The sequence below is a fragment of the Physeter macrocephalus genome, chromosome 5 (assembly GCF_002837175.3).
Source record: "Physeter macrocephalus isolate SW-GA chromosome 5, ASM283717v5, whole genome shotgun sequence".
Classification (NCBI taxonomy): Eukaryota; Metazoa; Chordata; class Mammalia; order Artiodactyla; family Physeteridae; genus Physeter; species Physeter macrocephalus.
The window spans coordinates 35721432-35745502 of NC_041218.1; positions in this window are offsets into that span (position 1 = coordinate 35721432).

A 24071-nucleotide genomic window follows, 5' to 3' on the forward strand; every position below is an offset into this window, starting at 1 on the left:
ATTTTGTGTTCACAATTCCATGAACATCTTAATACATTTCCTTCAAGGATATGTATCCATGAGCAGCCCACAGAACTGCATGTTTCTAAACGTCATTAATGGTACCCTACCATACACATGGTTCTATAACGTTTTTATATTTGTGAACATTTTCAATATTTTATCCATGTTCATGTATATAGCTCTAATTTACTTATTTAACCACTATATATTATTTCACACAAGAGTTACCACAACGTATTAACACCACTAAAGATATTTGTGCTGTTTCCAAATTTTTACTTTTAAGACAAATGTTATCATAAGACAAATGTTTATCATAATAAACAATCTAGTACAAAGATATGGAAATGCAGGGTCTGAGGATAAGTAAATCTTCCCATTTACTTCATATCACCAAATTCCTCTCCAAAATGGTTTGGGAGTTCTTATTTCTCCACATCTTGCACAACATTCAGTATTGCCAGATTTTGTATTTATTGCCTACCTGTTGGGTGTGAAATGATATTTCACTGTTGTTTACATTTGTATTTTCATAACGACATTTAGATTTCTTCTAAGTTTTGCTTTTTGTTATTGGGTAGTCTTTTGTTACATGTTATTTAACTATTTTAAATGTTGTAGACACTTAATCTTTTTCATATGTATACATATATATGTATATTATATATAAAATCAGTGGCGGCACTGATTGTAACCAAAATTAGTGGCAGGAGCATCAAGACTGCAGAATCCAAAATGTTCTAGAGCATCCAGGCTCGGAACAATCTGTTTACATACAACACAGGTTCATCCCTTCACGTTCATGTCACTCGTGTGGTGAAGAAAACAATGTGATCATCCTCCTTAACTTACCTGTTTCATCACTATGACTTGGTAACCTGTACATGATGCTGTGAAGTCACTGGCTTACCGCTATCCAGTTCTACTAACTAACCTCCACGCATTTTCCTCTTCTCATGTGGTACATCCCTCTTGTGATTGATAAATCCTATAATTCTATGCAAATTCTTGTAGATAAGAAAACTTGCAACAAATGTTTCCTATTATTTCTGCAGGCATATATTCCTTAAAAAACTTGTGTGGATTTTTTTCATACAAGAAGTTTTTGAAAAACTAATAGAAAATATACACGGGGATAAACATGACATTTTAAACAAATGTACTATTGGATCTATTTCATTTTTATTCCACCCGGGATATCAACACATTCACTTTATTTTCTATCATCTTTTTCAATAAGGTCAATAATTTATCTTTTTTAAAAAAAAAGAGATTTGGTTTCCTGTTAAAATTAATAAACAACAGTTCAGGTAACTGATTTTTCTGAACAGGTCACCGCTCCCACTTACGGTAACTTAGTCTCCCAACTTACTGGCTACTGGAATCTTCTTTATAAAATGGATATAAATATCACTGTGCAACTAAAGAAACCACATTACTTTTACAGTGTAGAAGAATTGCTAAGCTTTTGCCTCTTTTTTTTTTTTTGATTAATTTCATGCCTGACTCAGTCAGAGATTAGGCCTTGACACAGGTTATAATTAAATATTGAAATCATGAAGTGCAAGAATGTTTAATTTTTAAAATATGAGTTTTAATTTACCTCATAGAGAGAATAGCTCTGGTCACCTGCAGAGATGCATTACACACTACATTGCCTAATGTAGGATGCCTGAATAAGGCTGAGCATACAGTTAAAGTAAACTAATGCAATTTACTGAACAGCAGTCAAATATTTATCCGGTTGATGAAGCAGACTTTATGTGAAACTCAGACAATAATTAAAGAGAAGCCTTGCTTAAAACGTGCTTACTCCAGTTTTTACAAATATGTTATATCCTTTCTGCATCTTCCATTTTTCTAAATATTTCTGTATACTTGAAACACTCCACAGTGAGCATCCTATAGTTTTATACTGAGCACATTTCCTGATATTTCACAGTACTGTAAAGCTAGGAAGGTAGATTGACGGCAAAAGCATCCCCAATTTTCTTCTTGTAGCGTACCTTTTGCCATGCAGCTTAGCGGTGCCTTCCGATGAAGGTGGGATCTATTTCCCCACCTTTTGAATCTCCCTGCCATGTGGCTTGCTTTGGCCAATAGAAGGTGGCAGCTATATTGCTGTGCCAGTTCAGAATCTCTGCCTCAAAAGACTGCATGCTTTGAATTGTCTTCTTGGAGCTCTGCCATGGGCATGAGAACAAGCCCAGGCTGCCCTCCTGGGGGATGAGAAACCACATGAGGCCATCATGACTGGTCAGCTTCCAGCCACTCCCCCTGGCTTACCACAGTGAGTCCAGCGGAGACTGGTCAAACCCAACTGAGGTCAGCAGAACCACCTAGATTATTTGCCAACTCGTGAGAAATAATGAATAGCTACTATTTTCAGCCCCCGTGTTTATGATAGTCTGTTACACCACAAGAGTTAATTGAAGCAGAATTCGGAGATCTTAATTCAACTTTTCCATTTTACAGAGGAGACAACTGAGGTCCCGAGATGTTTAGTGCCTTGTTCACATCTCCAGGTTGTCCGTGGCAGAACCAGGTTTAGAGATTGCATTTCCCAGCTCCTCAGCCAAAGCTCTTTCTGTCCTGCACTTCTGCTTTTCTTTTTCTCCTTTTTGGCAATAGAGATCAGTGAAAGCTTGCCAAGAGAAATGGAGTCTCAGAATCATAAAATGGCATTTGTTAAATATAATTGTAAGGGCCTTATATATATTTATTACAGTCAGAATATAGATATTATCTGACAGTATTGCTCAGATCCTTTTTTCTAAGTTATGTGAAGAGAATTACAAATGACAGAAGGAAGATTGTTTTCAAGTAGAGAGAATTTTCAGTCATTGGGATATTACCATTAATCCTCACTTTTGGAATATTTCTCGAAGGCTAAAGTTAACAGGGATCTCCTTAGCTTTGTTTAGCAGAACTAAAATTTTCTCTGAATCTCATTGCATCCAAAACCAGCATCTGGAAAATTACTAGTAGATAGCACGTCAGAGTCACCCTGTATTAAACAACCCATATGATGATCATTTAAGAAATTCTCAAATACTTAGATTATGTTGAATGAATGTGCAAATGTTAAATTTATCATGTCATGGGATGGCATGTTATGAAATCTTGTTCAGTCAAATTTGCCCCAGGATAAAAAATTTTTCCAAAAGATACTGGGCTTCGTTTTAGAGTAGTAAATATTTCTATTTCTGCTCCCCTTATGTCTGCAATTTCTGTGTTCTATAGCATTGGCTCTCAGTGTTTAGCTCATCCAAATCACCTGGACGGCTTGTAAAATCACAAATTGCTGGGATCCACCCCCAGAGTTCCTGATTTGATAAGCCTGGGCTGGGGACTGAGAATTTGCATTTCTAACCAGTTCCCAGGTGAAGCTGAAGCTGCTGGTTGGGGGACCAAACTTTGAGAACCAAGGCTCCATGTTTTTCAACAGTTGTAGAAATGATCCATGAAGAGTCCATCTTAGAATATACCTTACTGCAATATTTTAGTGGGAGCTAACGGAAGTATAAACTATATTCACAATTTGCATTAGTAAGTGAATTACACAGTACAAAATCCTGTCAATCAAAACCAGTGAGACAGTCATTACACTTACACTTTGAACAGCCTTGACTTTTGGTTGAGATATGTCCAGAGTTTGCCCACAGACCAGGGGGAAACCTGTCAAAATAAAGAGAAAAAAATCGCTTACTGTCACAAGACCCATAATATTTAGAATGCAGGCAAATTAGCTCAAATGATCATCCTCCAAAGGGAAATAATTTGCCAGAGTTTTTAAAAAGTAAAGAGATGCCTACTTCCAATCCATGTTCATTTTTTTAAAAAATGAGAGTATTCACATAACACTTTCCATGACAGCTTCTGCTTTCCATCACTCAACTCTTTGTGAAAATAGTCCATTTTCTGGCTTACTGACCGTATGTTTGAGCTTAGTCCAAAAATGAATTTCTTGAAAGGTTTATAAAAAAAAATAACAATTTCAGTTGTTTTTAATTCCCGACCGCTTCAAATAAAGAAAACAAACTATGAAAAGGGCAGTGAGATTTTAATTGCCTTTTTTGCATTTAAATATCAGATAACTTCCTAATGGACCTTTGCATATCTATGTCCTCTATGGAAATCCCATACGTTCCTCAATTTAAAAACACGCCGGTGATTAGAAAAGACTGGAGTCTGAAAATGCCCGCTGAGAAAACACACACAAAAGCACATGTGTGTCCCCAACTCCTGAGAATGCACATTCAGGAGGCACCAGCCAACCCTATCTTTCTTCTTCTGGTAAACATGCCTCACGGGGTATTCAGAGCCCTCTTAGTGAGGGGCCCCTGCAGTATTGTTTATAACTTTTATCGGTGTGGTTTTTCTTCTACCACCTACTTAAAAGCTCATTTCCCCCTGTTTCTGCACTTCTTTGACTCTACTTCTTTCACAAGAAAAAAAAAATGCAAGTGAGCTAACCCGAGGCACTGGGCAGAGAAGACTTTGTTAACCTTTCCATTTTTAATGCTGAACTTTGTCTTATAGTCTACATTTTCCTCATATTTTAAGTTGACCCTATGAATAGGGTGAAAGTTACTGCGTACAGAACAACACACAAAGGGTTATCCTGACACGTCCCAAGCAAGGAAGGACTTCTCAGAGAGAGTCAGTCTGATTCTAAACATTGCTTTCCTCTTCCCAAATTAAATGTGTTCTTTAATAGCTGATTGTATTCACATAATTTTTTTTATGTTTAAGGATATCTTTTAATATCTTATAAGCACTGTCTCTGTGTCATTATTAGATACGGTTAAACGTCTTTTTACTACCAAGCAGATTTTTCCATGGAATTTCTAGCTGCAAATGTTTTCAATTCCTTCATGAATATTTCCTAATTAACTCCAACTTCCATTGAACCTTCTATTTTTGCTAATATTCCCTTCATACTTACCTTATATGATCTTGTGAGGTTGCTGGCTAATTTTTATGGACATGGTGCCCTAAGGACAGAGACCGCGTAGAGATATGGTGTGTCACCCTGCCTTGCAGATGGAGGACACCCCATGAGGATGTGCTAGTGATGTATGGATGGGGGATGATTGAGTTAATTCTTCCATCTGAGGGTGGGGATGAAGTCAAGACACGTAGAAAATAGTTTCCCAGCCTAGCTAAGTGTTTCTTTGGCCAAAATAAAACCCAGGACAGGGACTGGTTCTTACAGGGAAGAGCAACTAGGCCGTGACCTACAATAATTATTTCCAGCTGAAGAAACGACATGTTGAAAGAAATGACCGTTGGAAGACACCGAGGGAGAAATAACTACTGTGTACCAGGGAAAGTCACATCCTAACCAGTCATTTGAATGCCGTTTAGTGAGTTATATTCGTCTGTAAGGTAGGAAAAGGGTGTACCCGAGAAGGAAAGGCTGACTCTGAAACCAAGAATGCACAAACACATGCTGCATTCGTACAAGAAGGAAGCTACAAATAGTCCAGGGAACTTCATGTATGCCAAGCCATCATTCCACAAGGGACTCGTCCCCACAAGGCGCCCATTATACTACATCCCTGGAACAGTTCCCGTCCTTATCTGGTTAGAGGTCCAGCTGGCTCCTCCAGCTTGCTAGCTGTAGATTCAAAGAAATTTCCCCTTTAAAATCAAACAATTATGGTTTCACAATTAGGCGGAAGCTATAGGCAAATGCCTAGTCATTTCTCCACCAAAGGTCAAGCTCTCCTATGCAGAAACGCTCGTCAAGGAATAAATTAATGCATTGCTACAACGTGCATTAATAACTAGACTTGATTTTCTTGATTTTCCAGCTTCCTCTTTTCCAACTTCTCACACCCCCACCTGCCACATACAGCTATTTGTCTATGACTATGGCTTAGTGCTTATACCATCACATGTGTGTGTTAGGGACAATGCAGGTATTATACCTTGGAATTTGATAATGCACGTCCAAGTTTCAGTTCCATTATTTACCACTCAGAAATAAATACATGTATGTATGTGTGCATACATATATTTACCCTATATTTTGCATCCATCTTAGTTATTAATTCACCTTTCTATGTGTACTTTTAGAATTATTATATACTCAACGGTTATATGAAATATACATAAGAGTTCATATCTCTGAAAATGGTATATGCTGAAATAGAAATCTACACTGATGCATGCCAACTGTTTAACTATATGTATAAATGTCAAAAAACAACTTAGAACCCTAAATGAAGACTGTTATATCCAAGTGAAACAAATGTAGGAACAGAGGTCAACAGAAAATAATTACACCCAGGAGAATTTGGACAGGACATCAACAAGAGCACAGACCATGAAATCTCCAGTGACCCAAACAGTTAAGAAATTGCAACCAAGAACTGTAAATTTCATCCAGTGAGAGATGCTTTCCTCAAGTCTGATAATTTTTAATCCCCACATTCTGGCATGACTTAACCCAGGTGGCTGGAATGGGCAATGCTGACTGACCCACATACTAGTTAGATGGAAGGGAATGTGGAATTATCAACTATTCTTTCCATAAGAATGGGTATTTCAAGATTCATGCAGCAGGTGTGGAGAAAGAGTAGTAGACATGGGATCAAAAATCCCAGTCAAGGCCACCATGCTGCAAAACTCCAGGGAGCCCCTTTTCTACCGCTGTATACAAGTATCCCCTTCACTTATAATGTTGATCACAAAGAGCAACAAGGCTATACAAAAGGACCTGACTTGGCTTCTAGTTCTACAACCGCCATTTACCAGTTATACTAACTGGACAAATAAATCACCTCCCTTCCCAAGCTTCTATACCAGGGTTCTGATTCTGTGTGCTATGGATCCCTTTGAACACCTGGTGAAAACTATGGATGCTTTCTCGAATGAGGTTTTATAATTGTATAAAATAACACAGGATTTTGAAGAATCTGATTATTAATTTTTCTGATGTAGTAATAAATGTGCTTCTTTATTATTATATTATATGTCACTATCAAGAGACAGGTCTCATAAAATACTGTAATTTGGAAGTAGTGATGAATGTGAACAATGTTTTGAGATAGCTGCAACTACTGTAATGTGATATAAAAATATGTCATATCGATTGATGACAAAATGATAGGTACCTCTAATACTATTGCTCTTTGTTGCTTACATTCACTAAAGAATAAATGCTAAATTTCAGTTAGGGGTTAGTGAAAGGAGATGTAATTTTTTTCCCCATTCAAGTTCAAGGACATGCTGAATTTGATCCATCGACTCCAGGTTAAGAACCATTGCTCTTTACATTGTTATGTAAAAAGGGGAAACAACACTTGTCTTCCAGAAGTCACTAAGCTTTGCCAGGATATTAGATAAAGTTAATTAAACAAATATTTGGTGGGCAATTTCTATGTGCCAGGCACTGTTTTAGGGTCTGGGGATACATCAGTGAACAGCAGAGACACTATCCTGTAGAAGAAAAGTTTTAGTCGTGGACGACAGACTTTAAATATTTGTCTAATAGATCACATATATTAAACACATGTAATGTCAGGGGATGTACAGAAAATGAAAAGGGAAATAAACCAGAGAGTAAGGTGTACAGGAGAGAAAGAGGAGAAGACCTTGTGCTAAGCAGTCAATGGAGCAGAGACCCAAAGGAAGGGAGCTCCAGGGAGCCATGGGGACACCGGGGCAAAGGTACCTACAAACAATAAAGTTTTTAGTACCACTTTTCACCTGGTCACACAATCCATTAGCAGGAGTAAACTGAAATACAAGGCAGCATTACTAAGTTGGAAAATAACATGTAGACTTCCTGCTAGAATTACACATTTATATCAGGATTACATATTGCTTTATAGCCCTATTTGTTTCTGTCAGTTTATACAATTTTTTTATCACATCTCATTTCATGCCAGACATTATATTTAACCAAATTAGCTACAGTTGACTCTTGAACAATGGGGAGTTAGGAGCGTTGACTTCCTTGCAGACAAAAATCTGTAATAATTTACATGCAGTTATATATGCAGTTCCCCCTGCATACTCAGTTCTGAGTCCATGGCTTCAACCAACCGTGCAGCATGTAGTACTGCAGCATTTACTGTTGGAAAAAAAATTGTGTATAAGTGACCCTGCACAGTTCAAACCAGTGTCGCTCAAGGGTCCACTGTATTTTGTTCCTAACAAGAATCCTAAAGAATAGAACCTATCATTACCCTACTTCACAGACCAGAAAACAGAGGCTCAGAGGGATTAAATTAATTGCCCATATTTGCCAAGTAAATCTAAGTAAGTAGCAGGCACAGGATTTGAATGTGGCAAATATCATACATAAATCTACCTACCACATCACACTGCTCCTTGAAAACAGTACTGTTCTTTAACAAGAGAGCAATCCATCTCAGATGCCATATTTTAAAAGTTGCTAAAGTACTGAGAATTTTACACTAAATGAGAAAAACTTGCATTGCATGCATTAGGGAAAATATTCACAGAACAAAACACTGAGCCACAAAGGGGTCAGAGAAAGCAAAAGAAATTCCTGACTAGGGGAAAGACAGACAGTCATTTGAGAATCCCATTGGAAAATTCTAGTCTCCATAATCTTTCTCTTTTAATATCTATTTGTGATTAGCAAAAAAAATAAATTATAAACAATTCAGGAAGCTAATCAGAGGTCCAGAAAAGACAATCTAAAGCTTTTCAATTCAATTCAAGGGAAGCTATGCTGGACCCCTGGATTAAAGGGCTGTGTGTTGACTTACAGGTTAAACTCTGAAAAGGTCAGAGGTTTCATAAAGCAGATAAGAGTAAGTGAATGAGAAGAGCATAGTGACATCTTTTAAATCAAAACTGGCAAATTTGGGGGAGAGTGAGACTAACAATAAAAACTTTAGATTCAACTTATATTCTATCTTAAATTATTTTTCTTTCTGAATTTGTTTCCTTGCTCTTTGTTCTCAGGCGTATACTGCAATAGCTCCAATGAGAGGTGACAAAACCTGAAGGCAAGCAGGAATAGTGGAGATGGCTGGTGAAGAAGAGAAAGAACATATGCGATATTTATTAACGGGAAGGGGACATGGGGAGAGGATGGGTGACAAAGGGAATAGTTCAAACTGGCTTTGGTTTCTGTCAAGAATGCCAGTTGGATGGTGTTATAAACAAGATAATGAGGGTAAGAGAGAACCAGAAGGAAGGTGGGGAGCACAGATTTGGATGTGTTTATCATTAACTTGCAATTGTATTTTTTAATGCTGTCATTTTCAGAGATCCAGATGGGAATGACTACAGGCAGTTGGATGTGCAGGTCTGGAACTCCAGAGGGAAACTTGGAAGTCGGGGGAAAAATCTCATTGGAAATAGAGCTTCAGGAATCATGAGCCTATGGACAAAGACAATTCCACCAAACTTTTAAGGTATGCCCGGAGGATGGAAGAGGCCAAGGAGATTGCAATGGGATAAGTTAGAGAAGGCTGAGGAGCCAGGAGGGCACAGTATCAGAAGCCATAAAGACGTCAAGTAAGAGAGTCAGGTCAAGGATTGGGGTTGAAGGACTGGGGGATGGAGGGGTCAGTGTATTGCAGGCTTTGATAGAGCAGCTGTGCTGATGTGGTGGCAGAAAGTCTGAAGGGCGTGGGGTGGGAGGTGAATAGGAAGCTAAAATTAGAATATAACTCATTCTATTCATGCACTTGATTGTTTAATAATAACAAAGAGAGAGATAGACAGTAGCTGGATGCCAAAGCGGAGTCCACAAATGAGAGGCTGAAATGTTCTGAAAAAGAATAATTGATGGGTAAGTAACTAAAAGAAACAAGAGACAAGACCAAGGGCACAGATAAAGGAATGAGCATTAAGGAGAAAGAACAGGTGCTTCATCTCTGAGGCTAAGTAAGCAGTGGTTCTCAGTCAGAGTGGGGAACATGTTATAAATTTGTAGCAGCAGTGGTTTTGCCTGGAAAATGACTAGAGGCCCAAATGGCATTGTATAATTGGGACCAAGGAGGAAAGAAACCTTGCAATTTATGAGATACAATGAAAGAATTTTTTCATGTCCCATACAACTATCAAATTTCCCAAGGGACATTCATGCAGTTGAATAATCTGTTTGTGATGAAAACTCTATTGTACAATAAGCACCAAATGTCTCCTAATGACTTTCATACATACAGATTTCCAGGGATACAATTAGTGTGTAACTCAAGGGAAAATTGATTTAGGTTTGTTCAGATCTTTACCAAGAATTGGTCATAATTTCAAAAATTCACCTAATCAATGAGAGAGACAGTTCAACAAGAAATATAGTTAACATCAGACACAAAACGTCACACATTTTGTGATTCCCTTTATATGAAATATCCAGAATAGGCAAATCCATAAAGAGCAGCTTCTTGAGTTGATGTTTTAGTTTGGGTCTAGGCAACATTCCTAGTCAAGGGCTAAAGCTAAGCTGGGCTTACTTACGAGCTGGAGTCTGGAGACAGGCCATCCAACTCAGTGGAAGTTGTTTTCTAAAAGTCAAATCGAATCAGAAATTGACCAAGGGGGTAGAGCGGGGTGGGGGGGGGATATGAAGCAGGAGATTGGGATTGACATATATACACTAATACGTATAAAATAGAAAACTAATTAAGAACCTGCTAATAAATAAACACAGAAAGAAAGAAAGAAATTGGCTTTGAAAGGGAAAAGAATATGCTGAAGACCTGGTGTGTCATATACAAAGACAAGGCAGTATCATCTACTAGGTCTTCCTAGAGGAGGAAAGGGGTGATTTACTGGCTGCAGGTTCTGTAAGAAGACACAGGTTGAAGTGCTTTCTTTCAGTCATTAAAATTATATTGAACTGCTACCACATGCCAGGCACAGAGCCATGCCAGGTGCGGTGCTAAGGCCTGGGGACAGAAAGATGAATGCAATACTTTAAGGCCTCAGAGGAGTGCTTGGCCTCGTGAGGGAAAGCAAACAATTAAAAGCAGGAAATGAATACCTAGACTAGATTTGAAATACTCTAAGGCCTTTGCTGCTTAGAGTGTGGCCTGGGGACCAGTGGCATTGGCATTCCTGGGAGCTTATTAAAACACAGTCTCAGGCTGCACCCAGACTATGAACCAGAATCTGCATTCTAACAAGATCTCCAGGTCATTCATACATACATGAAGTTTGAGATGTGCTACTCTAGGGGGGTTCAGCTTTGGGCTGGGCTGTAAGGAAAGGCCCAGATTTTGACTATTGTATTTCTGTTTCTCAGAGCCTCTGTTTTTTTTTGTAAAAGTACCTGTATTTCCTAAACAACCACCTACATGACTGTATTAAACATTGTTTTCCACTCTGGGAGGTGGTAGCTGTTTATTAGCATTATTAGGTCCTCTGATCGCTGGGTGATGACTTTGATATCAGGTGGATTGGTTAATTACAAGCTGATCCAAATCTCTTGAGTGGGCTCTGAACCCTATTTCTCATATATAAACTGAACACTAGAGACACAAAGATGAATTAAATGGCCCCTGGCCTCAAGCGTTAATTTTCTGGAAAGGGTTTGTTTTGAGTTACCATTTGGTCTAGGCAAAAATGCCCAGTCACATCCATGATGAATAAATAATCACAAATTCTTCACCACACTTAGGAAGTATGGGTAGGGTGACTATATATCCTGGCTTTCCAGGACAGTCCCAATTTATTCTTATCGTCCCCAAGTAATTATTAATAGCATCCCTTTTCATTCTCAAAAGCATTCTAGATGAATGATAAATTTTAGGGTCATCCTATCTATAGTTAAGTCATGGTCATTGAGGAATGCAATGTTACTGTTAGAGGATGCTTTGAAACTGACCAAGGGGAGGAAAAGGAATGTGGTTATTCAGCAGGGAGGTTGTCACCAACACAATGGGGACTAAGGAATAGACCAAGGCAAGTAGCTATGGTTGATGTAAATAGGCTGAGAGGAACCCATGCGTTTTACACGCACACACCATGGAATATGCAATATAGTTGGGAAAAGAATGAAGAACCAAATTCATCGACATTTTAAGGGTACATTATAGGGCTGTTAGAACATTAGAGCTTACCAAAAGTCATTCAGCTCCCCACCAAGGCCATATTAAGAAAAACCTTGATTGAAATTCAGGAGTCTACACACATAGCACCATTTACCTTTCCAGGCTACTGATAAATCTGAACTGGCCTTCTCTTTCTTTCTTCTAGTCCAGTGAATTGAAACCGTATCAGAACCATACCCCTTTTTATAATCCATCTTTTTGCAACACTTCCATTACTATACTGATATAGAATTCATAGATAATATGACTCACCTACAAACATAATTTAAAAAATCAAAATAGTGCCCTGATTCTCATATTGATATAAAAAAGAAAGTAATCTATGATGAAACATGTACTTCAATATGTAAATTCTCAAATGTGATCTCATGAGTCAAATGCTTTCCAATCTTTGAAGACTCAGTGTGAATGGAATAGCAACAAACACAGAACGATAGATGTGCGCCTGGGTAGGTTATCGTCCACTGCCCCTTTCCTCCCCCTTCATCCCCAGGAACAAACTTTGTCTCTTCTTCCTTGGAAATATCCCTTTGGAGGTCTCTATTTTGCCATGACTATTGCCCCTGCTTTAATTCAGCCTTTTGATCTTTCTCCTAATTTAATGAAATCATTTATTAACTAGTTTCGTTAAAACTAGTATGGCCCACATCCCATCTCGTTTCTCTTCCCTCATCACAGAGCTTCCAGAGTCACCCCACTAATCATTCCACTCCACTTCTTAAAAAACCTTCAAAGACTATCTGATCCCAAACTCTGTGTCTACCCTCCTCTCTTGTTGCAATCATACTACTAGACATTCTGGAATATTCCTATGCTTTCTCTTCTCTGTTGCCTATACTATTTTTTTCCCTCAGTTCCTACATCCCATTTACCCATCATTTGAAACCTTCCCCTAGGAAGAATTAATCATTCAGTTCCTTCTACCCACATAATGATTTACACACACTTTGGGCACCCATCACATTGCATTATGGGTTCTTTCTTATCAATCTGGCTCCTTCCCATCATGCAGCAGTCAAACTCCTTGAAGACAGGATTTAACTTGAATCATTCATTTGTATAATCTGAAGAACAAATCAGTTGAGGCTGATTACTTGTCTGTCAAGCGAATGAGAAAACTAACGAACAAGTGAATGAATTATAAAAGATTGTCTCTTCAGTCCTGTATTGTTAAATAAATCAAGTCTGCCTGTGGGGGGTTTACATTCAGCATCTTTTACCAGTCTTTGCTTTGGCTGGTTTCAAAGTCCAAACACTAATTAACGAGGCCCAGAAAAAGTTAAGGAACGTGCCCAAGGTAGCCCAGCTATTAAGCAGAAAAAAAGAAAAACAAACAAACAACAACAACAAATGTAAATCATACCTTCTTGCTTTTTCTGATGCAACACTTTTGCTTCTGGTAAGTGGCAAGTGAGAATAAATATCTAAAAAATATACTTTATAGAAGAGAAACTTTTCTATAAAATCCTTGTGCACTTCTTAACGCTATACCGGAACATAAAAGATTCAGTGTGGGCTGGGGAGATGCTGTAGGACGCAGGTCGTTTAGAAGAGCAGAGAAAAAAAGTCTAACGAGAGGAGGTTTATGGTCCACTTCATTTTTGGTCCGGAGAGCAAAAGAAGTGTTTTTGAGAGTCACATTAAGCAAGCATCATGTTAATAATCCAATCCATGGATTAATAAATGCTGAGGAGATCTCTGCCCAGGAGCATTAATAATATCCTTTTGGCCCTGGGCCAGGGGGGAACGGTGGGCACAGTCTTCTTAGCTATCTTTTAGCTGAACTCATTGTAAATAGAGACAAGAAGCTGTGGTTCAATAGGTGGTCAGCGCCTAGCAGCGCTATCATTTGCATAATGATGATAAATAGGAGGGGAAAATGTTAAATGGAGTAGGAGTATTCTTGAGGGGAGGCTCAGCAACTTCTTATTTTCAAAATTGCCTAATCCCTCGTTTGATAAACCTGTTCAACATGATATATGCTTCCGTGGTCACCAGGCATTTCTTTACGGAAGTTCTTACTTAACATAATTACAATCTAGTTGACCGTTTAGAAACATCTGCATTTACATGTTCTCTCTGTGCTCCCCCCTCTCCGTTCCGCTCACTTCACTGTGTATTCGTTCAGCACCTATGGTTCTGGGCACTGAGTACTGTGTGTGTGTGTGTCCTTAAAGAGGATAAAATGGAAACCCTGGAAGTGAAGTATCTTCCCAAGATCACACAGATAAGTGGCAGGATGGGGATTGGACCCCAGCTCTAAAGTAAAGCAGGGACCTGGTCCGTATTTTTTCACCATCCCGTCCCTAACACACAGTAGATGCTCAGCATACCTTTGCTTGATGAACGTATGTGCCAAACAGTCTCACAGTTTTCTGCCCTGTCCCTGCCCACTCCTTCCCCATCAGTTCAGAAAACCTCCGCTCTCCAGAGGCTAAGATGATCTTCATCGACTGAAAGCAGTACCTAAAGACAGTAGGGAGAGGAGAGTGGCTATTGCTAAGGGCACTTGGAATAAAGAAAGAACCTAAGAAGGAGCAAAGGTTTCCCTCTAAACTCCTTGAAGCCTTAGAGGGGCGCTGCCCTGATTTCTAGTCTTCTCACTGGGAGAGTTGTCAAGCTGCTGGGAGCATCACTGTGGATACCAAGTAAAGGCAAGCCCAGAAGAGTATAAGGATGACATAGCATCCCCATTTCTTACCCAGTACAAAAACACTCTCTTGATTCACTTATCTCTTTTTGAAATCTCTTTGCTAACATCTGTGAAATGATGGCTAATATATGAAGCCCTATATAAGGGCTGAGGTTAAGCTGTTTTTTCTTGTTATATTCATTGGTATAATTTAGTGAGCTTGGAAGCCAAGCTGGTTCCAATTTAAACTCCAGATTCACTTAAAAAATGATACAAATGAATTTATTTACAAAATAGAAACAGACTCACAGACTTCGAAAACAAACTTAGGATTACCAAAGGGGAAAGGGAGGGAGAGGGATAAATTAGGAGTTTGAGATTAACATATACACACGGCTATATATAAAAAAGATAATCAACAAGGACCTGCTTGCTGTATAACACAGGGAACTCTACTCAATATTCTGTAATAACCTGTATGGGAGAAGAGTCTGAAAAGAATGGATATATGTGTAACTGAATCACTGTGATGTACACCTGAAAGGAATACAACATTGTAAATCAACTATACTTAAATATAAAATAAAAATAAATTAAATTAAAAAAAAATAAACTCCAGATTCAAAGAAAACAAGCTGTGTGGCAAGGCATTTAACCTCTCTGGGCTTCAGTCCCTTTAAATCTAAAATCACCTGCTGTTGCTTTGCCCCTTGTGGTCATTGCAAAGGTGATCATACAATAGAATTCAGAGATTTGGTAGAAATTTGCAAGTTCTTGGAGTCAGGCCAATTGCCAGCTCTGTGACTCTGAGCAAGCTTCTTTACTTTTCTCATCTGTAACAACTATAATAATAATACCTAGCTAATAGAATTGCTACAGATTTAATTAGATGATGTACTTAAAGAACATAGTAGAGTGTCTAATGTATGCGCTCAACACATATTTGTCCCATTCCTTTCCCATACCGTCCCCTCAACTTCTGAAATCTGAGTTTATCTCGTCACTGCCCTTCACTCTGCATGTAACAATCTGAGCCATCATCATGTCTCTATGGTCCATTCCATATCTTCCACTTTCCCATGCACTACCCACTAACAACTTGACATGTTATGTCTTACACTTTCCAGGTGTCCCTCCTTTAGCTCAATCACACACCTCAGTACCGTGGTCAAACTCCCCTTTTCCACTCATGACCTTTCCTTGCCATTATACTCACCAATTCATTCCATTATGAATTAGGATGGATTCCTTACATCTCCAAAGCTCTCCCTCCATCCAAACTGAAGGTCAAATGTGTCTCTATCATTGTAACCCATGTCCACCATTTCCTCAAATCAAACATTACCTCAATCTCTTTTTTTTTTTTTTTTTTTTTCCAACTTGACCTTGGGAGTAGGAGGTACCTTTGCCCCATCCTAGAGTTCATAGATGAGTATTCAGAGGCTTGGGGCAAAAAGAATGAAGACTATGTTCTGATTTGCTCTGGAAGTCCTACATTTCCCCAAAGATTGATCAGGTCTTCTCCTGCCTGCCCTCCCCAGTGCAAAACAAAGGGGAGAAGAAAGTTCTCAAAGAGCTCACTGGCCCAGATTGACAGAATGGCCCTGCTTCCCAAGTGTCCAATGTCAACATCAAGCGTCTACATTTAGTAGTGTTGGGGTTCAGGGCAGGCTGCCCCCAAATATGCCCAAGTGACATATTGATTATTTTGAATTACCTTTACTTAAGAAACAGCCAGGGCAAGAAGGACACTTCGACCCTCCTCTCTGTCTCCATGAAAGCAGGAAATAAATTGCCCCTGTGAAAAATACCCTCCCTGCACCAAGAGGTAGAGAGACATCCTTATCACCAGAGATAAGGAATTCAGGGCTAACAGTCTATATAAACAAACTCTGTTACATCTTTACTAATGTACTACCCCAAGCACAAACTCTATTTAGATTCTTCACTAACTAAGCACCCAAGCCTAAGCTTTTTTATCTTGTCAGCTCTTCACAGACTTATTTTTCTTTTGTCTACAAGAAGTATAAAAGCTGCCAGCTTTGGCCACTTCTTAGGTCCTATTTCTATGAGACCTCCGCACATACAAATTAAATTTGTTTTTTCCTCCAGTTAATCTGTCTTGTGTCAATTTAAGAACCCCAGGCCACCACACAACACAGGGAGATCAGCTCGGTGCTTGTGTCCACCTAGAGGGGTGGGATAGGGAGGGTCGGAGAGAGCCGCAAGAGGGAGGGGATATGGGTACATATGTATACTTATAGCTGATTCACTTTGTTATACAGCAGCAACTAACACACCATTGTAAAGCAATTATACGCCAATAAAGATTTAAAAAAAAAAAAAAAGAACCCCAGGCCGCAGGGGGAAACCACACCTCCCAGTGGCTTTTACCTTGTTGCAAAACAGAGAGGTGGTCAGGTTTGCAGAGCATGTGGGAAGAGACATGTAGGAATTCTCACTTTTAAAATCTTGTCTCGGGAGATTTCACATGAAATTGAAGAAGCAAATCTGATGAAAATGTTGCAGAAGGTTTAGGTGTTAAATGACAGGAACCTGAACTAGATACTTGTTTTTGGTGGGGGCAGGGCGGGAGGGGGGGAGGCTGAAAATTAGAGAAGCTACGGAGGAAGTGGCAGGCTTTAATGAACTCATGGCTGTGAAGGGAGAGATTGAAAGAGCAGGTTCTAAAACAGCCTCAGACTCAGGCCTGTGTGATTGGCACTGAAGTAATACTCCCCATGGGGACAGCAGAGTTGAAAAGAGAAGAGTGTGTTCCGGTAAAAAATTAAAATCTTGATCTTTGCCATGTTAAACATGAGGTGGTAATGAGACAGCAGGAAGCTACTTTGGTGAGCCAGCAGGAAAACAAGACTAAACGGCTGGAAAAGTGTGACATGCAGAGGTAAAATTGACTGGTTCATTAGATAATCATACCTTTCAGTTACACAGTTCTGAGCTTTACAGTTTACAAAACAGTTTGATATACATTTCTGAATCCTCGAATCAACCCTGTGAGGCTGGTACTATAGATAAGGGGACTTTTTACAGATAAGGGGACTGACATTCAGAGAGACTCTTGCTTTAGCCAATGAACCCATGGGTAAGTGCTAGAAAAATGATTCAAGCTAAGGTGACTTTATTGCCAAGGTCAACATGCCTTCCACAATCCCATGCTGGCACAGTTACGAGAGCTCCCTTGCTACTGTCCCCTTTGGAGATGGAATGGCCTACGCTTTGTGGAACCATACTCCCCTGAAAACAATTTTTCAAGGATAACGTTTTCCCAGATGAAGGTCTCATGGCAGATGACCAAGAGCCTTGGTTTGCAAGCCCAGAATTCCCTCAAGGTCCTCTGGGATAACAGGTGTAAGAATCACTGGGGTTTTCCCCCAATGTCAATTCCCCTCTCCTTGTTGGCAAACCCAGACTTCACTCAGGAAAGGGTGACCCTTATTAAATTCTGATTGTTCTAGACTAATCGAGGGGATCCAGTTGCTTTTACCTGTGATTGGAATTTGGGCAAGGGAGGGAGGTGGTAAGGGTTATGACCTGTGTCCTAGGAGGCACATGTGGAATCTTCAGAATGGGTTTCTTTTTTTAAAAAAGGAGATAAGGAAGGGATGCTCCCCTTTCACTCTGAGCAAGATGCTATGTCTGAATGTGTTGCTAGAACTGCCTTAATCATCTTATGTCCATAACTGTAACGCCATCACAATAAAGATGTCAGAACCAAGGAGAGATGGAAAACAACTTGAGGACTTGATGGTATTTTGAAACTTCTGCCTTGAAAAGTCTTGAAGACTTTCCTACCTCTTGACTTACCATCAGGTGAAATAATACATTCCCATTATTTAAGATCATTTGAGTTGGGGTTCTGTTTCTTGCAGATGATAACTTCCTAACTGATAACATCAGCTTGAGTCTTTATTTTTGCAAATAAATTCCCATATTTTTGGCAAAGTGAATGACCCAGATGAGGAGTTTCCCTCACAAACTTTTCCTAGGAACCATAATTTCAACTGCTCCTTCAATAAAATCAAATGAAGATATTTTTGTCAGCAAATGACCACACAGATATGGAAGTAACTGGGTTACTGCCTCTTTTTTTTAAGCAAAGTACAACTCTGAAAGTAGGTTTCCATTTCTCATGATTTCATTACCTTCATGAACATACATGCCAAGCTAAGAATATATACACATACTCATGGATTTGTAGAAACAGCAGAATGTTATAACCTCCTCTGTGAATGACTGTGATTCATTTTTCCCTTTAGCCTGTAATATAAAATATTGTCCTAGGAGAACCCAATTTTTCTTTATTTCTTCATTCCTAACTCTGTCACTTTCTCCGTTAGCAAATGTTAACGAATCTAGAACTCTGAGTACATATAGTGCTGTCATGGGAAAAACCAATGGGCTATGGATTGCTGAGAAACATGCCTAAAATAAATGGTTGTACCTCTCCCAGGGGGCCTTAGGAAAAGAATTTCACCCCAAGAAAGTGCTTATACATTATAAGTGCTCTTACAGAGTCCAAAGGTTCCAAATTCTTCATTTTATTTAATAAACAGCAGATTGTCTCTATTCAGACCTGCTAAGATAATGTTAAACTGCATAATGGGAAAAAAAATAGAAAGAAAATCTTATTCTATGCATTGTCCAAGTGACTTTTGGTGAAGTTTAAATAATAGCTGATGGCTATTTATACTAATTCCATTGTTAAATCTAATAATGTGCCAATTTTATATTGTATAGATTCACTTGTATTAAATGTAAACAGTGCCTGTGAGTGATGTGAATGCATTAGCATGGTGTAAATGATATTCATTATATATGAACTGCCAGCTCTGCTCTAGGACCCTTATGATAATGAGATGTTGCTTTCCCTGAAGCTTTCCCAGTGAGTAACCATTTTTAATAAATAAAATAAAATATGGATCCCTAGAAGACTTCATAGTTCTTTCATTGAGATGAATATATATGTTTTTTGAGAGGAATATTTTTTTAAAGTAACGCATGTATCTCAAAAGTAGAGTCCTTCCTATTGTTTAATCTAGAAGCTATTTCTGACCTGTTCATTGGAGATTTTTTTTCATTACAGCTGCCCATCATGGTCCTTTTAATGGATAAAGTTGGAGGCTGAATAGCTAGATTATATTGTTACAATTTCTCAGCTGCTGGATTTCCCTTGCTGGTTTGAAAGAAAAAAGAAAAAAAAACTTTATTTCATTTGAAATGTATAAATGATGCCAAATTCCTATTTGAAGTTGTTAGACTGTGATTACCAGTAGAACTATAACCTTAACTTATGCAAATCACTGGAGTTCATGGTAAGTCTGACATTTACAGAATTAATGAACTAAATAATTAAGTGACCTAGTAAGTGAATTGGTAAACCAGAACTATTAATCTTTTAATGAATTCTTTACTATCACTTAAATAATAAATTTTTGCCTAATTTTAAAGGATTACAGTAAAGAAACATTAGAATAGGAAACCCATTATGTGAAGGAACGTTACTTTTATAAATCCGTCATTATGTCTCTTTTTATTGGATTCATTTCTATTCAGGTTTAGAAAAGTGGCATTTCCTATATTGGTGACTAACAGTCCCCGACTTTGAAGTTTTTTTTTTTTCCCCCTCACTGAGACAGAGGGTTTAGGATCATTTACTACTTCAAAAAACCACAGCTTAAAATGAGTAATTAGCATACAACTATAATTTCAGAAATCCCCTATTTGGTGGTAGGCATCACATGTGTTTCAGAATTTCTAAGCTCTTGTAGGTTAACTAGCACATAAAACTAGGCCTTTGCACTGGTTATCTTCAAAAAGCATTCCTCTATTCTTCAAAAATGACTAACTTTACCTTTCTCTTCAAATGCCCTTTTTGAAAAATCAGATCACAGCTATTAAAAGAACTGAACTGGACTAAACATAACCAAAATTTAGAACACTGAAATGTCCAGGGTTATATCAGTCAATAATGAGAGAGAAGTAAAAAGATTAGATTGGGTCTTCAGTTTCCATACTAATTGCTTGTAAAAGACTGCCCTCAGTAGGATGAGGGATTATTGAATCATAAGTATTCAATACCTTTCACTGGAAGGAAAGAAATTCAAATGCTTAAATAAAAAGAAATGATAGAAAAAGTGATGGCAACCGTGGTTTTCTCAACTCACAAGAAAGAAGGTGATGATTGCTTCAATCAAGCAATGAATGTTTATTAAACAACTATTATGTACTTGACCTTGTCCTAGGCACATGGGACATACAGAAGCAAAAGAAGATGCAGTCCACAAACTTCAGGAGATTAAGTAAATAGACTCAATAATACATACCACCTAATATCAAGCTACATAGAATAATTCATAATAGCCTCAACTATTACACACAAAAGCTATAGTGACATGTATTCTGCATGCTGAGGCTTTTTAAAGCTGCAGGGATCAACTTGAGTAGTTTTAGTCTAAACATTTTCTAAGCATCTGTGAACCGCTATTTCTGGCAATATAACCAGCTATATAGCCTAAAAATCTTCCTAAGAGAACACCTAGAAATGCTGCACAAAATACAGTAATATTTTTATAATGCAGAGCTGAGCTTGCAATAAATTAATGGAAACCCCAGGGTCCCAAGATGAAGGAGAATTTCTAACCAGAGTGACAAATGGAAGTTGGCTCAAGGGCTACTTTTGAGGACCTGCTATTTCTGATCACCAAGCACCTCATAAGGATAGGACAATGCCTTAGGTCTTCACACAGAGTAGGGAGATAGAACTGAGATCCCCATGCAAAGTTGGGCCCTTCAAGGGGCTAGAAAGTCAGTGAAACTGGGGACTAAGAAAAAAATCCTTCCATTGGCAAATGGAGATGAGGCCTGAGTCCTGGGGAAAGTCTTCTGAGAATTTGTAGATTTAGGCCTGCTTTTATTTGGATTTGGGGATCAAATTTTAAAAAGATGTTACGCCATCAAACTCAGACCAAGAGCCATGTCTAAAAGTGGCCTTAGTTCACTAAACCAATTGAAATGTTTATTTCAAAGAAACAACTGGTAATTTGGCATGTAGATTAAAAAAAAAAAAAACTCAAACTTTAAAAAAAAAAATATTTTCCTCTGGCTGCATTTATAACTTTTTTTTTCTTTGCTAGAACCAAATGAGATATGAGATATTCCTGTGCAGTTTGTGGCCTGGTGCCTCATCTGTAATGAGTAATCAACGGATATTAACTTAATAACTAGTCTTATTGTTTCCTTATTCTTCCACTTTTTTTTTTTTTTTTTTTTTTTTTGGCCTCACCCCGTGGCATGTGGGATCTTAGTTCCTCGACCAGGGATCAAAATCACACCCCCTACATTGGAAGTGCAGAGTCTTAGCCACTGGACCGCCAGGGAAGTCCCCCATCTGGCTGCATTTAAAACAGCCCACTTGACTTAAATATTTGCCTTACTTCTTGGGTTTGTTACTTATTGAGTTAATGGTAGGTTGCACTGGAAGGCAAATAACAGGACAACCCTTTGAAAAGGGAATTAAGGGCCAGGTAAAGGTACCTTCCTGACGCTACAGCTCTCAGGCTTAATCATCTTCAGAGTTTTGCCCTTAAGCACCCAACTTCGTCAGGTCCAAGGCTTGTGACCATTAAATGTGTTCTTGCCCTTCAGATTGCTCTTACTGTTTCTGCAAACATGTGAGAGAAAGAAAAAAATGACAACACCTAAGCTTAGTGCTATGCACAGAAAAAACACACAAGGCACACTAATTAACTGTTGTCATAAACTACTATCTCTCCAGGTCTAAAGAAAAGTCAGGTCCGCAAATACATGGATCCCGAAGAAGAAGGTACACGAAGCATGATCAGGCAAAGAAGCTGACAGCCTTCCAGGAATAAGGCCCCCGAGTGGATCTTGTCCTGCTGTGGCTAGTATGAACTAGACATTCCATAAAGCTTTGTGAATTCAAAGGGTCTTTTCTAGAGTATGGCAAACGACTTATTCCACAGAATATAATCTACTAAACACCGTACCGAAAAGTCAATGCACGCCCCATTGGGGCATGCATTCTTCACCTCAGGGTAGGTGAAGAAACCTCTGTAAAACACAGCTTCAGGCTAGGTAGATGTCAGAGTGGGTCTCAGCTTTCTCCAGAGGAATTTCACTTTCTCACATGGTGTTCAGCGGAACTAAAACTTGAAAAACATCCTGCGGTATCATGTTTTTCCATAGAGTCCTTTCTTCTCACATATTTTACTCACATTAGGAAACTTCTCAAATAGACTCTCAGTTTCACTTAATTTAGTATTTACTTCAAGTTCACTGAGGAACGAGTATTTTTAAGTCACAGTATCCTAGTAGCTATAGATGTCTTCAGACTTCCTAACCCTTTGTCCAGGCACAAACTTTACAGGGAGTACAATCCAGTTGCTTTTAATGACTATTGTGCCAGTGGGCATGAAGGTCACCTGATAGAGTACACATAGCCATGCAAAAATTCAGGCCATGCTTATCCTTGCAGATATTGCAGGAAGAGCCATACAAAAAGTATTAACACCAGGAAGACCACAAATTTGAGAAAAAATATCTTTAGAAAATCCCAATCCCATATTTAAAATATAGTGTTTGCCAAAAACACGTGGAAGTGATCAAACAGATCAAGTATGTTAGCACAAGTGTGTGTGCATGCTTAGCAAATGTTTACTTTCAACGATTTTAACAGGCCAGGAGAGGAAAAAAAATCTGTCAAGTCATTTTTAAGATTTAATTTTTAAACTACCTTTGGATGGCTTTTTAAAAAACCGACTTACCTATCCCGAAAGTTCAAATCGGTTGTCATCTAAGTGTGATGTCATCAACACAATGTTGCTTCTGATGTTTTAAGACTTGAACTGGAGTTGTAGTTACACCAACGAAAGGAAGATCAAAAAGGAGGAACCTGAGAAACGGTCCTGTGAAAAGAATCCTTGGCATTAGACCACATCTATTCGTGGGCAGAGCATTTGACCGCAGTCTAGGAACTGTCTTTATGATTAATTCCCATCTCTACTGCTGAATCGATGATGCAGTGATCTGCATTGATTATTAAGGTCTGAAATAACTGGATCAGACATGGCTTACCAGTGCAAATTGGCTAATTCATCAACACATAAAGATATCAGGAGACATGTTCGTGATTGTCACATATCACCAGGAAAGGAATTACCGCGTACTTATTAAATCTGCTAGGCCCATTTTTACTGACATTTATTGTATTTTTAAAATAAACATTTTACCTTAGAACAATAGACATGATATCCTCCACAACAGTAAAAACCTGGATTTAATCCTGACTCTTTCAGGTGAAAATCAAAAAGCTGGCCTTTGGGTGGTTGAATTATCTCTCAGAAAACTCA